General features: G+C 38.5%; 1 long non-coding RNA gene across 1 annotated transcript in view; it reads right to left on the minus strand.

The window, feature by feature from the left end:
* LOC132541847 (uncharacterized) overlaps positions 1-17,967 on the minus strand; it is a 123,998-nt gene extending 106,031 nt beyond the window's left edge. Inside the window, exon 1 of the long non-coding RNA XR_009552938.1 lies at positions 17,905-17,967. This is a non-coding gene — a long non-coding RNA (uncharacterized LOC132541847). The remainder of the gene's footprint in view (positions 1-17,904) is intronic.
* Between the last annotated feature and the right edge of the window lie 245 nt (positions 17,968-18,212).

The following is an 18,212-nucleotide window of genomic DNA, read 5'->3' on the forward strand; positions in this document are numbered from 1 at the left end:
TAACCTCAAATAAAGGCAGGTTTTTGGCATATTCACAAGCCTTTACATTTTTTAATTAATTTTTTACACCACTGCTTCATAGTATTATGTGAATTTCAGTTGTGCTTAATTGACTTTAACACGTGTATACACCACATTGCATTTGCCTCTGAAAGTCCTATTCTGTCCTTCACTATACAGATGTCCTCTTGGCAACTACTAAATGTTCCAGCAGTCCAAAAGTTCATTTTTGCTCTGTTTAGTTCATTTATTAATTCATCATATATATCATGCATGATTTTTTAAAAGCTAATAAATAGACACCTAGGTTGTTTTTTCTTGATTTCCCTATGAGAGAGCTTTCAGTTTGATTCCTTGCCTACTACAGGGAATATGATATCCACCTGGCTGGTCCTATGGGAGAAGCAGCAAAAGGTAGAGTGGATGCTGGATGGCTAATTAGTAAAGAAAAGAAGTAGGCTTTTGAAATGATAACTGTTAATTGTTAATTAGTCCTCCAGTTCCTTGACCTAGCCTGCTTCCTTTTAGTTTACACAAACTTCAGTTTTAAGTTCTTTGCAACTTGAAGTGTTCAAATGGTTCTACTGGTATGTAGAGTTGTTATTAAGGCCAAACAGAAAGGTGTGTGTGTGTGTGTGTGTGTGTGTGTGTGTGTGTGTGTGTGTGATGTCAACAATGCTTAGCAAGGATCATAACCAGGCTGGGGACTTAGGCTGCCAATGACTGGGATAGTATGTCTGGACAGGTGATCACTGACAACAAGCCCTGCCTGCAGCAGGACACCATTTGAAGTCATTGGTCAAAAGCTTTATTATTTTTCTTCTCTTCTGCTCTCTAGAATAAAAACAGTTCATGCACATCTGAATTACTCCATAGTCCGAACTTTCTAACAAGATGCTAGGATTCATTTAAAAAACAATTTTTTAAAGAAATTTTTTAATTATTATTTTGTTTGATAGAAACAACCAGAAGAGGGAAGGGGGTGATAGAGAGGGAGAGAGACACAGAGATACCTACAATACTACTTCACCACTTGCAAAGCTACAAAGCTGCAGGTGGGGACCAGGGACTTAACCTGGGTCCTTGAGCACTATAATGGGTGTGCTCAACCAGGTGCGCCACCACTTGGTCCTGCTAGGATTCATTTTAAACACCTTATCTTCTTCTTTCGCATATTCTATTTCCCTTGAGATATTAAAGTTCTTGGCAAGAGTGGGTGTGGTGAAAATCTTTGTTGCTGGGGTAGTAATATGTAGAAATATGGCTCTCCACTGCTTCCTACAAGGTCCAGGCAGACATTGGAAGTAAGCTGGGGCCAGTCACTTTTTGACATCTACTTCTTGCTTTCTACTATTCTTAGGCACTCTGCTTCTGCAGTAGAGTGTTTCATTCTTCCAAGTGAAAGCTAGAGCACTTTGATCTAACTTTCTTCAGAGAAGAGTGTTTTTGCATTTCAAGAGGGTCCAGTGGAAAATATTGCTCCCAAGGAACAGCACTCTGATGGAAGATAAGTGCTGGCAGAGGAGGCCTTTTGAGGTGTCTATCTCTAATATAACTTGTATTTCAATGGTGAGGGTTGTTCCAGGAATAGGAGAGACAACCAAGCAGAAACTGGAAGGAAGTAATTAAAGAAACAGAGGTAAAAGCAAGCAAGAAATTGACAGGGAGCACACAGGAGAGGAATAGAAAACAGATGAGCGGGGGACTGATTGCCAGTGGAACTGCGCAGCCTTCTTGGAGTCTCCTGTCATTTGTTGGACCATGCTGAGTGGATGCAGGGTTTTTATACATGGTAAATGTCACTCATGTGCATTTATCTAGTAATATATGAATCAATATTGTGTGCTCTTTGTTTCCAGCATGAGAAGTTCTCTGGAGTGGGTAATATACTCCTTCTAGTCCCCCATGCTGTCTTGTACATTTGGTTATCCAATTAACCAGCAGATGTGGTGGGGAAATGGCTGGTCTGGCCAGAAAGGTCCCACATGACCACATGTGTGCAAATACTGAGGCTCACAAATAATTTCTGGGAGCTCAGCTGTAGCTCACATGGCTCCCTCTGCAGCCCAAGCAGATGTTTGGGAGGATTTGTGATGGGGCTGAAGCCAGACCAGGCAGCAGATGATCATCTCATTGCCTTGAATTTCTCTTTTCAACAAGCTTTGAGGTATGGGAATGCTGTCAGGGAGACTGTAGCAGATATTTTCCTCCATAGACCAATAGCAACTAAATAAATTATAGGAGCTAGGGATCCTCAGATCGAGTTGAAATGTATAGGTTACCTGTAGATTCTAAGGTAGTTTACCTGTATACAGTCTTTCCCATGTTGTATTAGACATTTTAGAAGTATCAAAACAGAAAGTAAATAGACCACAAGTTTCTCAGATATCAAATAGCTCTCAAAAAATGTCAACAGTATCAGTGCAAAGCTAATAAAAATATGGCACAGATTTAACACTTGTATTTTAAGGAAATATTTTAAAAAGGGGGGGGGAAAGAGAAGCATATGGAAAAGTATGTTTGGGGCTTGAGCAGATCAACTTCATATATTAAAAAAAAAAAACCAGAATAGTTCTGGTGAGAATGCTGAAAAAGCATGACTTACTTCAGAAAAAAATACTTCCCCTTCATTTTTTTTTCAATAAGTTTGAAGTTGAAAATGAATTTAAGCTTCACCATTACCTTTGAAAATACTAATGATGTAGACTTTCAGACTAATTTCTTTTCCAGTTTAGTGTGTGAGGGAAAAATCTGCCTTGGCATGAAGACACAATGTCAATGCAGGCATGGGGGGGGGGATTACCACATTGTTTAATATTTTCTTGAAATATGTTATAGAGGGAGCCAGGCTGTAGCTCAGCGGGTTAAGTGCAGGTGGCACAAAGCACAAGGTTGGCATAAGGATCCTGGTTCGAGCCCCCGGCTCCCCACCTGCAGGGGAGTCGCTTCACAAGCGGTGAAGCAGGTCTGCAGGTGTCTGTCTTTCTCTCCCCCTCTCTGTCTTCCCCTCCTCGCTCCATTTCTCTCTGTCCTATCTAACAATGACAACATCAATAACAATAATAACTACAACAACAATGAAAAACAACAAGGACAACAAAAGAGAAAATAAATAAATAAAATATTTAAAAAAAGAAATATGTTATAGAGTGAAAGAGAACATCTATTTGTTCTTGCTTTTTAGCTGATGTCTACTCTCAGATGCAGTAAATTCCTCAGGCTTGGGTGTCTTAGTTCTTCCTAAACCATCTCGGTTTGATTCCCAGAACCCCAATCCACCTAGATTCACCCCATCCCCTCTCTCCAGATGAATCTCAGTAACTCTGGGTACTGCTGTGCATTAGTCATAACAAGTGCCTGTGTCCAGACTTGGGAGGGTACTGGGTTTTCCAACCACAACCTGAAAGATGCTGTGGAGAAAAAGTAGTGGGAAAAGTGAGTTAATACATCTTCTGCCTATAAAGAGGCAGATTTTAAACCAAACAGGGACTCAGAGTAACATGAATTGGGTGCCTTCATCCAAGTAAATACTGGACGTTTATCCACAACATGAAGCCACCCTACAATTCAAAAACATTGGCAGATAGTGGTAAGGGAGAAACATTCCCCTGGGGTGGGTAAGGGGATTTTCAAACCAGAAATGAGGTGGCACAGGCACAGCTGGGCAAGGACACTTCTCCCATATAATGGCTGGCTCTTGGACCCACATTTGCAAAAACAAACTTGAATCAGAGGGAATACTGTATCTTGTCCTGCCAGTTAAGATCTGCTCATTAATCACTGACTAGTCCCACTACTTAGCTAAAGTATGAGAGCCTCTCAGCACTAACTGACCTTCTCCCCTGTCTCTAACAAGTGATGCACTAATTTTTTTTAATACTAACTCTATGTTTCAGAACTATTAGAGAACCCAGCAAATAAAACTCTCAGATTCTAGAAAGCAAACACACTAAATGAATTGAAAATGAAAGGCTCAGAAAGGCTTTAACTCCACAACATTGACAAGGATCTTCAAAAGGAAACAAAACAAACAAACAAACAAACAAACAAAAAACCAAGTTCTTGCATTTGAGTTAATAGACTTGAAGAAGAATAAGGTATTTTTATTGTATATACCAAATGGTGTCATTTCTATAGGCAAGATATATATATACAAAAGTTGTGGGAGTTTCTTTTCCCTTCCGTCCAATTTCCTTTCCTTTCCTTTCCTTTCCTTTCCTTTCCTTTCCTTTCCTTTCCTTTCCTTTCCTTTCCTTTCCTTTCCTTTCTTCTTTCCTTCCTTCCCCCCTTTTTTTTTGCCTTCAGGATTATTTCTGGGGCTCAGTGTTGGCACTACAAATCCACTGTTATTGTAGACCACACTCCATTTTTTTATTGGATAGGACAGAGAGAAATTGAGAGAAGAGGGGGAGCTAGGAAGGAGGAGAGAAAGAGAGATACCTACTTCACTGCTCCCCTCCCTGAAAGTGGGGAGCTGGGGCTCAAACTGGAATCCTTGTGCTGGTCCTTGTGCTTCGTACTATGTGTGCTTGTCCTGATGTACTACTGCCTGACCCCTTCGCCCCCTCCCTCCTCCCCCAATTCTTAACTTGATTTGGATAGCCAAACATCCTGGACCATATTTTCCTCCTCTTTTTGCCATCAGGGCGGCTATTTTTTGAGGCTTGATGACTGCAATATTCTATTGCTCCCAGTGACCATTTATTAAATAAAGGGTAGAAGACAGAAAGAGAGATAGAAAAGGAGAAGAAGAAGAAGAAGGAGGAGGAAGAGGAGGAGGAAGAAGAGGAGGAGGAGGAAGAGAAGGAGAAGAAGAAGGAGAGAGAAAGAGAGAGAGAGGAGAGACAACTGCAACATTGAAACTATCCCCTATAGGTATAGAGCCCTGTTCAACGCATGTGGTAATGTGTGTACTCTCCCACTGTGAGACATAACTCTTAGACTTTTACCTCTTTGTATCTGAAATTAGCAGTATTCCTGAGAGCACTGTATCAGTCATTTGCACATTAGTGAGAATTCAGTAAGTAGTCATTTAAATATATTTTCCCAGACAATAGGTATTGAGCATCTACTTTGTTCTAGCCACAAAAATGAGTATGGAACAGCTCCTTCTCTTGAAGTACACAGTTAAGAAGAGGTAACAGATGCACAGATAATAGAAAGCAAGGCAAAAAATGTGGGAGTAGAAACACAGCTACGGAATTAAAAGGAAGAGTTATCTTTTAGGGAGTTTTGGAGGACAGAGGAGAAGTTAGCATTGAATTAAACTTCTGGAAGGGAGAAGACTTTTTAACAAGTAAGATTGAGGGAGGCAAAGAAATAGGGCTTGTCAGCATGGGGGCAACATACATATATATATACATATTACTAAAGTCAGTGAAAGCAGGATAGTATAATGGTTACAAAAGTGGCTGAGAGGGAGTCAGGCAGTGGCCCAGTGGGTTAAGCACATATGGCGCAAAGCGCAAGGACCACAGTAAAGATCCCAGTTCGAGCCCCCGGCTCCCCACCTGCAGGGGCGTTGCTTCCCAAGCCGTGAAGCAGGTCTGCAGGTGTCTGTCTTTCTCTCCCCCTTTCTGTCTTCCCCTCCTGTCTCCATTTCACTCTGTCCTATTCAACAACAACGGCATCAATAACCACAACAATGTTAAACAACAAGGACAACAAAAGGGAAAATAAAATAACATAAATAAAAATTTAAAAAAGTGGCTGAGAACAAGGAGTTCTGTGGTAAAAACAAATAACAAACAAACAAATAAATAATATTTGATGTCTGTTCAGGAAATGAACTCAGATGAACAGACATTTGGGTGTGGGTGGCAGGCACAGCAGGTTGGAGCACTATGTCACATAAGGAGTTGGAAATGAATGTAAGCCAAGACAGATCTCAGATACACTGTAAGATATTTGGATGCTGACAGTGGAGAGCCATTACATTTTTAGGGAGGTAGATTTACATGGTGACAGCTCTGCAATATAATAACACACACACCAGGGAGATAGCTGAGTGTCTTAGATGATAGGGATTCATCTCTCTCTCTCTCTCTCTCTCTCTTATAAGGGCTAATAAATATATAAAAATACACAGTATTGGTAGCATTGGAGAAGATGTGACAGAGACAGATCATGAATGTTCCTGTCCTCCCACCCTCAGACAGATAATGAATGATTCCAGCAGTTGAAGTCTGAACAAGGTGGAGGCAATGGAAACTTAAACAAGAAAGAAAGTTGAGACTCATTTTGTGTTTAGGCAAGAGTAAATTAGGTAAAGGAGTTGAAGATAACTTCAAAGATTTTCACCCAGGATCAAATATAAGGCTTCATGCATGAGGTTTTTTTTTACTCAGCCACTTCTTCAACCACATATTTGTCAGACAGAGAAAGACACAAAGAAGAGAGAAAATGAGAGAAGAGACAGATTCATCCCATTCACAGAACTCCATTTATCTATGTTTTTGTAACTCTTTCCAGAATTCTATTTACTTATTAGAACATTATTCCCCTCTTTCTTGTGGGAATGCTGGAGGAAGAACTTAGGCCTTCTGAACTTCAGGCATATAACTGTTATCATAACCATCATTCTGTTTCCCCTGAGACAGAATCGGGGAAAAAGATTTATAAACAAATGGTAACAGGTTGGTGTGACAGCATAATGGTTATGTAAAAAGACATTTGTGTTCAAGGAACAAAAGATGCAATACTCAGCACCACTATAAACTAGAGATGAACAGCACTCTGATTTGAAATGAATAAATAAAGAGAAGGTAAAGGTCTTCCAGAGGTATGTCTATGGAATAGCAGCAGTTGTCTTTTGCTCTCCTTGATCAACTAGGAAGAGCAAAGAGGATCACCTGAGAGCACAACAAGACAAAACTAGGATCAATCCAGAAACCCACCAAGTCATAGGTAAGTGCAAACACGTGTGGCTCATGGACTGACAAAAGCTTAAGGAGAGATTCCTGGGGCTAAAGGTCCATACTTAGGAGCATCTGGTACCAGTCCAGCAGTTTACCAGTTAACACACCATCTCTGGTATGAGTTTTATAAACAAAAAGACTGCTGAAGGGAGATGAAAATCACCTAAAATTTACCAATTTACAACTGTGAGTCTCCATTGTAGTTGCCCCTAAGAGGCTAGAACAACAGCGGGGAAACCCTATTGTTATCTGGGGACAGAGAATTGACCAGGTGACTCAGAAAATTTACAGTGGTCCAGAGGTGTGGCTATATAGTAGGCGATTTTTCACACTGTTCTCCAGATAAATTAGGAAACATGGTGAATAATTGCCTCAGAACTGATGAAGTGCAACCAGGATTTATTTAGAAACACACAGGGCCAAAGAGTGCTGCTCAGCTTGGGCCTATTTGGTGGTGGAACAGGGAATTGGGCACAGGACTTTGAACCCTCGGTCTGGGAGTCTTCTCCATAACCATTGTGCTGTCTATCATCCACCCTGTTTTATCTCTTGGTCACCAGTGAGTGATTAAGCTAAAAATATACTTATATTTAAAAAGCCCTCAGGCTCCCATAACCTACAGGGAAGATAAATAACATAACAATATAAGAAAGTTTAACAGACACTGTGCTTCACCTCAGGGATTGAGATAACATTGAAACAACTGTTAATATTTGCAACTGTGAACACTTAAGTAACTTATTTAGGCACAAGTCAATCCAGGCAAGTATGATTAGTGGATTAAAATGTACTGAGGGAGAGACCTCATAACACACCAAATATAATTATTAAACTGAGAAGAAACATTGTAGAAATAAATCAAATAAAAGTCCAGATAAAGTCCCCAAAAGGTAGAATCACATAAGAATGAGGAAAACATTCAAACACTAATCAATGCAATAATTACAGGAGTGAGGAAAGATTTTGAAAGTAATATAAGAAATAGGGAAACAGCAAATGAGACTCTGAATGAAAACACTAATTATTTTGAGGTAATCAGAGCTGACATCTGAAATAGCTGAACAACCAGCTGAAAAAGCTAATATAGTATTAGGACAGAGTAACAAAATAGTTGATCTACAGAACACAACAGAGGGGAGAGAAAATAAAATAAATGAGACAGAAAACAGAATTAGCAGGATTGAGGATGACTTAGAGAAAACTAAGAAAGAAGTAACAGAACTAAAAAAAGAGTTTAAGAAATAATGAAAACATTGTGCTAGCATCTGGAACCTGGTGGTTGAAAAGAGAGTTAACATAAAAAGCCAAACAAATTCTTGACCAGTCATGAACCTAAAGGCTGGAAGAGTGCAGATGAAGAGTGGGGTGTGTGTGTGTGTGTGTGTGTGTGTGTGTGTGTGTGTGTCTGTTTTGTAGATAGCTAGTAGGCATATTTTAGTTATATTCCAAAGGGTCCATGGCTATACTAGTTTTTTTCTTTTACCTTTTTCTTTTTCCCCCTGAGCCTGAAATCTGATATGCACGTGGATCTGAGTTATTGTCTGGGGAGATGATTTCATGGCTGTAAAAAGGACCAGAAAGGTGGATCAGGGAAGACAGTAGCTCCCTAATATGGGAAAGTGATATAAATATTGTTGGCTGTAAACCCCATCAATTTGATGTATGATGCCTACCAGACTTCCCTGGACAGACAACCCCACCAATGTGTTCTGGAGCTCTGCTTCCCCAGAGTCCTGCCCCACTAGGGAAAGAGACAGGCTGGGAGTACGAATTGACCTGTCAACACTCATGTAGCAGGGAAGCAATTACAGATGCCAGACCTTCCACCTTCTGCATCCCACAATGACCTTGGGTCCATATTCCCAGAAGGATAAAGAATAGGAAAGCTATGGGAGGGGGGTGGGATACAGAGTCTGGTGGTGGGAATTGTGTGGAGTTGTACCCCTCTTATCCTATGGCTTTATCAATGCTTCCTTTTTATAAATAAAAAATAAAAACAAACAAACAAACAATAAATACTGAAAACAACAACAAAGACATATGGATGAATTTAAAAGAAGTAATATACACATTATTGGCTTACTAGTGGAATAAAAAGAGGAAGGGGAAGAAAAAGTTTCTACAAAGCAGAATAGCTGAGAACTCCCTACTCTAGACAACATAAAAGACAGAAAGGGTTAGAAGAAGCCCAAAATGTTCCAAACAGAACTAACCTAGACTTAAAAACATCAGATTTAGAATGAAAATGAATAAGGATAAGAAAGGATCATGAATGCCAAAAAAGAAAAACAGACTCATCTACAGCGGAAAACTCATAAGACTAGCGGTAGATTTCTCCACACAAATAATACAGGCCAGAAGGTACTGGCAAGATATATATCAAACACTCAACGAGAAAATTTTTCACCCAAGACTACTGTATCCTGCTAGACTGTCATTCAGACGAGATGGAGGCAGAAAAACCTTTTCAGACAAGCAACAGTTGAAAGAATCAACTATCACCTATTCTGCTCCTCAAGAAGTTCTGAAAGGCCTTCTATAAACAATCCCAACATCACAATAAACATGCCATATATTAGAACACACTAAAAGTTTAGGATAATGGCATTAAAATACCTTAAACCTACAATATCAACAAATATCAATGGCCTGAATTCACCTATTAAAAGGCACAGAGTAAAAGATGAATCAGAAAACACAACTCAACCAAAAGTTGTTTAGAAGAATCCCACCTAACTCAACAAGACAAACACAGGCTCAAAGTGAAAGGATGGAAAACTATCATACAAGCCACTGGCCCACAAAAAAGGTCAGGAACAGCTGTTCTCATATCTGACATGACAGACCTTAAAATAAACAAAATAAAAAAAGATAGGAATGGGCATTATTTAGTGCTCAGAGGATCAGTCAATCAAGAGAACCTAACAATTATTAACATCTATGCACCCAATAAGAGGCTATCTAAAATACATCAAACAGGTACTGTAAGAGCTACAGCAACATATTAGCAACAACACAGTAATAGTTAAGGATTTCAATACCCCACTCTCTCAACTGGACAGATCATCTAGGCAGAAAATCAATAAAGAAACTAGGGAAATAAATGAAGAAATAGGTACACTAGAACTACTGGACATTTTCAGAGTCATTCACCCCAAGAAACTGGAATACACATTCTACTCAAGTCCACATGGGTCATTCTCAAGGAAAGACCATATGTTAAGCCACAAAGACAGTGTCAACAAATTCAAGAACATTGAAATCATCCCAAGAATCATCTCATACCATAGTGGAATTATATTAACACTTAACAACAAACAAAAAAATTTAGTAAAAGTCCCAAAATATGGAAACTCAAAGTGCACTACTTAACAACTATTTTGTCAAAGATGAAATTAAGGACAAAATCAAAATATTTTGATAATTTAATGAAAATGAAGACACAAGCTATAAAAATAATTGGGATACAGCTAAGGCAGTACTGAGAGGGGAGTTCATAGCCATATAAGGACACACTAGGAAACAAGAAAGAAATCAAATAAACAACCTGATTGCACACCTTAAAGACTTAGATGAAGAGGAACAAAGGAACCCTAAAGCAACCAGAAGGACTGAAATAACTAAAGTTAGGCAGAAATAAATAACATTGAATATCTTAGAACTATACAAATGATCAACAAAGCTAAATGTTGGTTCTTTGAAAGAGTAAGCAAAATTGACAAATTCTTAGCTGGACTCACAAAAATAAAAGGAAGAAGAGTAAAATAAATAGAATTATAAATGAAAGTGGATCTGTTACAACAGACACCACAGAAATACAGTGTATTATTTGAGGCTTCTATGAACAACTATATGCCAGAAAATTAGAGAAACTGGAAGAAATGGATGAGTCCCAGATACCTACAAATGTTCAAAATTAAATAAAGAGGAACTACAAAATATGAACAGCCAATCACAGCTAAATAAATTGAAACAGTTATCAACAATCTTCCCAACAATAAAAGTCCTGACCAGATTTTATAATGGTTTTATAAATGAATTCCACAAAACACCTTCAAGGAAGAGTTAATACTTCTACTTTTAAAACTCTTCCAAAAGATTTGAAACTCCCTTCCGACTTCTATGAAGCCAACATCACCCTGATACCAAAAGCAGATGGGGATATAACAAATAAATAAATAAATATAACTACAGACCAATACTTCTGATGAACATAGATGCTAAAATATTGAACAAAATTCTAGATACAGCAGTATATTAAAAAGATTGTTCATCATGACCAAATGGAGATCATCCCAGGTATGCAAAGTTGTTTTAATGTATGTAAATCAATGTTATCCACCATATCAATAAAAGCAAAATGAAAACCACATGATTATATCAATATATGCAGAGAAAGCCTTGAAAAGTATCCAACATACCTTTATAATCAAACTCTACAATAAAGGGAAAATTCTTCAAGATAGTGGAGTCCATACATAGTATACCTATAGCCAACATCTTGCTCAATAGTGAAAATCTTAAAACATTCCCCCTCAGGTAAGGTACTAGACAGGGGTGTCCACTACCACCATTACTGTTCTACATAGTTTTTTTGTCAGTGAATTCAGATAGGTTCAAGGAAATAAAGGGATATAGAGTGGAATAAAGGAGGTCAAATTGTCACAGTTTTCAGATGATATAATAGTGTACATAGAAAAACTTAAAGAATTCAGCAGGAAGCTATTGGAAATTGTTAGGCTACAAAATTAACACACAAAAGTCTGTATCTTTCCTCTATATAAACACTAAGTTAGTAGAAGAAGAAATCCAGAAATAAATCCCTTTTACTATAGCAACAAAAATAACAAAATATCTAGAAATATACCTAACAACAGAAGTAAAAGACATATATTGAAAACTATGAGTCACTATTCAAGGAAATAGAAAGACACAAAGAAATGGAAAGATATTCCATGATCATGGGTTGGAAGAATTTACATCATCAAAATGAGTATATTATCCAGGACCATATACAAATTTATTGCAATTCCCATCAAGATTCCACTCAATCTTTTTAGGAGAATAGAACAAAGCTACAAATATTTGTCTGGAATCAGAAAATACTTATTAAAAGATTAAAAGAAAAATAAACCAGTGGGACTATAACAAATTAAAAAAAATCTTCTGCACAGCAAAAGATCACCAACCAAACAAAGAACTTCTTACTGAACTGGAGTAGAACTTTATATGCCATACATCAGACAAGAGGCTAATAACCAAAATATAGAAAGAGCTCACCAAACTCCACAACAAGAAAATAAATGACTGCATCCAAAAAATGAGGAGAGGATATGAACAGAATATTCTCTATAGAAGAGATCCAAAAGGCTAATAAACATATGAAAAAATGCTCCAAGTTATTGATTTCCAGAGAAACGTAAGTAAATATAACAAGGAGATAACACTTCACCCCTGTGAGAATGTCATACATCAGAAATAATAGCAATAACAAATGCTAGAGAGGTTGTAGGGGCAAAGGAACCCTTTTGCACTGCTGGTGGGAATGTAAATTGTTCCAACCCCTGTAGAGAGCAATCTGGAGAACTCTCACAAGGGTAGAAATGGACCTATCTTATGACCCAGCAATTATCCTCCTGGGAATATATCCTAAGGAGTCAAACAAACCCATCCAAAAATATTTGTGTATACCTATGTTCATAGCAACACAATTTGTAATAGCCAAAACCTAGAAGAAACCCAGGGTTCAACAGCAGATGAGTGGCTGAGTAAATTATATACATATACACATACACTTACACATACACATACATATATATAACGGAATACTACAAATACAGCTATTACAAATGGTGAATTCACCTTCTTCACTTCATCTTAGATAGAGCTTGACGGAATCATGTTACATGAGATAAACCAGAATGAAAAGTATAAAAATGGGATGATCTCACTCATAGAAGTTAAAGCATAAGGACAGAAGGGAAAACAAAGCAGAACTTGGACTGGATTTGATGTATCGCACCAAAGCAAAGGACTCTGGGGGTGGAGGGGATAATATTCATGTCCTGGAACATGATGGTGGAAGGGGACTTACATGGAGGGGGGAGGTTAGAGTGTTATGTGGAAAACTAAGAAATGTTGTGCATGTACAAACTACTGTATTTTACTGTCAACTATAAATCATTAATCCCCCTAATAAAAAAAAGAAAGGAAAGGTAAACAAAGTAAAACAGACTGGTTTTGGAGTATTTCGTCAAAGTAAGACACAGGGGAGATGGTAGATTTTCAGGTCCATCATAGATTTTCAGGTCCATCGTAGGTAGGTATGGGTACAAAGGCTTTAGTGGGTGGGAATAGTGCTAAACTATACTACTATTAACTTACAATCTTACAAATCACAACTAATTTTCTAGAAACCTTCCTGGAATATGCCTTGGCCTGATCTAGAGCTAATCCATTTACTCACACTTTGCTATGGGTGAGGCTGGGAAATGCAGGCTGTGTGACCATGTTTGCTATACTCAGAAGAGAGTGGACATCAAATTTCAATGTATCAGAGCAACATGATGTGGCAAAGTGAAAAAGAAAGAGAGCTATGAAGTAAATATTGGTCTCTAAAGAAATATAGATCTACCCAAGACAAATCAATAAAAATTAACATAATTTGTGGCTATACTCCTTGTGTTGGTGCACTGTTCATTTTCTCTCCATTCATTCTGAAAAGATTGCCAGTGTGCTTTTCTTGGGAGGTGTTACCCAGCAAGTGAAGGGCCCACAACTGCGGCCTCTACCTGGGCATATCAGTCCTGGTTAAATAGTTACATTTGGGAGTACTACTTTTCAGTGAGGGGTCTGCATTCCAGCGTACTTAAATAGCTTCTCCACCAGGAAGCAGTTGTGAAACATGTTGTCCATAGTATTTTAGGTTCTCTTCAGTGGGATTGAACTCCAGTTGGCTATAATGGTAACCTACTCTTTACTGCAACTAGATTGTTTTTTTTTTTTCCTTCCTTGCCTCACTTCTCATGCTTCCCTCTTACCTCCTTAGAATGCTTCCTAAATAAATTACTTTGCCCAAGACCCTGCCCCAGGTTCTGTTCTGGGGAGGAGCCCACACAAAGACAAAGGACTTGCTATATATTCAAGACACTAATACAATTACAAATCCTGACTTACTGAATGTAAATAAAGACAATACAATATAAATAGACTAAGAGCCCTGAGACATCCTTAATTAGCTTAAGGGTTTGGGATTAATTTCCTACAAAGTGAACATTGCTTCTTAAATTCATGGTTTTCCGGATGTGTAGTGCTAGCACTTATCTAATAAGTTGAGCCACTTATTATTTAATAGAAAACTAGAGGGACTTGGCTTCTATGTTGGATGGCAACTTAACAAAACTTAGTTAAAGAGCTCACACCTATGAATGCAGTATAATTTGCCAGAGAATGAGCATTTTGTTTGCCAGCCAAATACATTACCCTGCCATGCTAAGATATATGAGCTGAGTCTTGACCTGAAGGTATGCAGTCTTTTCAAAGTTCTCAAATTTGAGATAGGTTGGAGTGAGTGTGTGTGTGTATGTGTGTGTGTGTGTGTATGTATGTATTTCCTGGACCCAAAGTTATTTTTCATCAAGCAGTTTTGCAAAATTTATGATGCAAAAATACAGTATGCCTTTTACTTTCCATTCATCCTGCTCACAGGCATCTCTGTAGTTGGTTGGCAAAAAAAGCAAAGTGGAGCGAGGCTTCTGGGAAGTTGATTGTGCTACTGTTTGCCATGATTTTTTCACTAATTATATGAAGAAAACCAATACCCACCCCTCTTAGTCTGAACAGAGAGAAGCTCCCTTTTAAGGTGAACTTCCCCTATAGATCTGAGGGATTTAAAATAGAATATTCAAATGAAGAAATTATTTGACATTCACTTACTAAAATCTACACACCATGAGGAATTTTGGTCTATAATCCCAGAGAGGGAGAAAGAATAGGGAAGTTTCTAACAAAGGGGGTGGGACATGGAACTCTGATGTTGGGAATTGTGTGGAGTTGTACTTGTTATCTTAAAATCTTTCTAATCATTGTTAAATCACTAGTAAAAAACAAAATAAAATCATTCAAATATGGCTCAAATTCTAATTACAAATTATATCATTCAGTCACTTCTTTTAAGGATAGATAAGTGGAGAACTATAAAAGTGAATTCAGTTTTTGAGGATAACTCAAACAATATAGGAGGTCTGAGTCCCTGGGAGCTATACTCCTATTTCCAGACTGGCTTTAACTGTTGGAATGAAGTTCAACATAATTTATCAATTCTTGGCCATCCCCTCTCTCATGGCTAAAAGAGATTTTTTAGGAAGGGAATTTGTTTTATTTATTTATTTTTATCTTTTAAAAAAATATTTATAAAATGGAAACACTGATAAAAACCACAGGATAAGAGAGGTATAATTCCACACAATTCCCACTACCAGAACTTCTTATCCCATCCCCTCCTCCTCTGATAGCTTTCCTATTCTTTAACCCTCTGGGAATATGGACCCAAGGTCATTATGGGGTGCAGAAGGTGGAAGGTCTGGCTTCTGTAATTGCTTCCCTGCTGAATATGGGTGTTGACAGGTCCATCCATACTCCCAGCCTGTCTCTCTCTTTCCCTAGTGGGCAAGGGCACTGGGGAAGTGGGGCTCCAGGAACACATTTGTGGGGTCATCTGCCCAGGGAAATCCAGTTGGCATCATATTAGCATTTGAAACCTGGTGGCTGAAAAAAAGAGTTAACCTATAAAGCCAAACAAATTGTTGACCAATCATGAACCTAAAGCCTGGAATAGTGTAGATGGCGGGGGGGTTCTCTGTTTTGTAGATAGTTAGTAGGGCTATTTCAGTTATATTCCAAAGGGCCTATGACTATACTAGTGTTTTTGTGGTTTTTTTTGAGCCTGACATATGATATGCAGATGGATCTAACTTATCGTCTGGGGAGATGATGTTACGCCTGGAAAACTGGATCAGGGAAGAGAGTAGCTCCCAAATATGGGAAAGGTGTATAAATATTGTTGACTGTAAACCAATTGATTTGATCTAACCTGGGGCCATATTCAGCTCAGGAGCCCATGTGACCTCTGCATCCTTGTAGATAAGAACTCACATTTTTAGGGGAAGGTAAGGGCCAGAGACAGCCATGAACCCCAGTTCCACTGAGTGCCAGAACTTGTGTGACCACAAATTTTTGTTTTTTCCTCCTCACTAAGAAGAAAGAAAATTCGGGAGCACCTGAGAAGTTAATCTGTGTTTCCCTTACCTGAGAGGAAAAGGTAGGCAAGATGGACACTCAGAAGTTGTAATAGGTATGGGAATGACTTAGAAAGGAAGTGAAGGAAGAGCCTTAAAAGTGTATAAAAGTACAACTCTCCTCATTTGGGGTTCCTTTCATCCATACATTGACCTATGTGTATGCTTTCATTTTTTTTTTCTGAATAAAAGTTTAAGAATTCCTGAGAATCATGCTATTTTCTCCAAGTATTTGTAGACTTTAAGCATGATGAATCTGAAACTGTGGAGGAGAGCTTTTATGTGGCCTCACATATGGTAAAGCATGTGCTCTGCAGGGTGACCTATATCCATAGTCCTGAATTAATTGTTGAAAATCACTTGTTTACAGGGTGTTGGATAGTGGTGCACCTGATTGAGGGCATACCTTATCATGCTCAAGAACTGGGGTTCAAGTCCTCTATAGGAGGGAAGCCTTATAATCAGTGAGGTAGTGCTGCAGGTGTCTCTTTCTATCCCTTGCTATCTCCTCTTTCCTTCTCAGTTTCTCTATCCTATCAAATAAAAAGAAAAGAAAGAAAAAATACTTTAAAAAGATGAAAGGAAAATCACATGTTCACATATGTGTTGCATATTTCTTTACTTTTGGACTTTCTATTCTGTTCCAAAGATTACATTTCTCTTTTTACAGTAGTATGCTATCTTTGATTATTATAGTTTTAAAATAAGTTTTGAATCTTGCAATATACCCAACACTGTAAGTTAGTAATTTATATCGGTAGTTTGTTAAGTGTTGTTGTGACACAGTATACTGGCCGACCATAGGAAATTGGACACAGCACATGGCTGCCATGAGCCTGGTAACAGAGAATACTAATATCTGTGCAAAAGCACAATGGATTGTGGGTGAATTGAATGGACTTAAACACAGGCAGCTGGAAGTATGGCCTCTTTTGACCCCTGCTTCTTCACCTGCTCAGATGGATCCAGGCTGAGGGTATTTAATGTTCCTGCCATGGCTGCCTCTCCTGGGAACTGAACATTTGTGACTCAGCTAGCCAGTAAACTCTAAGACTCTCCTCTACAGCCATATGCGTACTTTGCACCTCTGCTGATAATTGTTTATCTTATGAGTCTGACTTTGGTAACTAATTTATGGGTTTATGAAACTAGCTTATTTACCACTGCCCATAATTGCTTATGTTGTCGTAACTAAAATATATATCTTGTATTATTGTACTGCCTAATAAAACCTTGATTGTTTAAACACACTCCTAGTCACCACAGCCAAGTCCACTATGCAATGTAAGCAAAGTCCTTTTATTTTTTTATTTTTTATTTTTTTTATTTTCTCTACTTTTCTTTTCTTTCTTTTTTTAAAAATTTTTTATTTAAGAAAGGATTAATGAACAAAAACATAAGGTAGGAGGGGTACAACTCCACACAATTCCCACCACCCAATCTCCGTAACCCACCCCCTCCCATGATAGCTTTCCCATTCTCTATCCCTCTGGGAGCATGGACCCAGGGTCGTTGAGGGTTGCAGAAGGTAGAAGGTCTGGCTTCTGTAATTGCTTCCCCGCTGAACATGGGCATTGACTGGTCGGTCCATACTCCCAGTCTGCCTCTCTCTTTCCCTAGTAAGGTGTGTCTCTGGGGAAGCTGAGCTCCAGGACACATTGGTGGGGTCTTCAATCCGGGGAAGCCTGGACAGCATCCTGGTGGCATCTGGAACCTGGTGATTGAAAAGAGAGTTAACATATGAAGCCAAACAATTTGTTGAGCAATCATGGATCCCAAGCTTGGAATAGTGGAGAGGAAGTGTTAGGGAGGTACTCACTGCAAACTCTAGTGTACTACTGCTTTCAGGTATATATTTTTGCAGTAGTTTATGGATACGTGTGAACATAAGAAAACCAGTTTCTCTCACAGAAACTGGTGTATATCTAGGTTATGGGACTTTGTTAGAAAGTGAACTACCTGAGATGAAATTAGAGTGTACTATAAAAGGAAAGGTCTC

The sequence above is a fragment of the Erinaceus europaeus genome, chromosome 1 (assembly GCF_950295315.1).
Source record: "Erinaceus europaeus chromosome 1, mEriEur2.1, whole genome shotgun sequence".
Taxonomy (NCBI): domain Eukaryota; kingdom Metazoa; phylum Chordata; class Mammalia; order Eulipotyphla; family Erinaceidae; genus Erinaceus; species Erinaceus europaeus.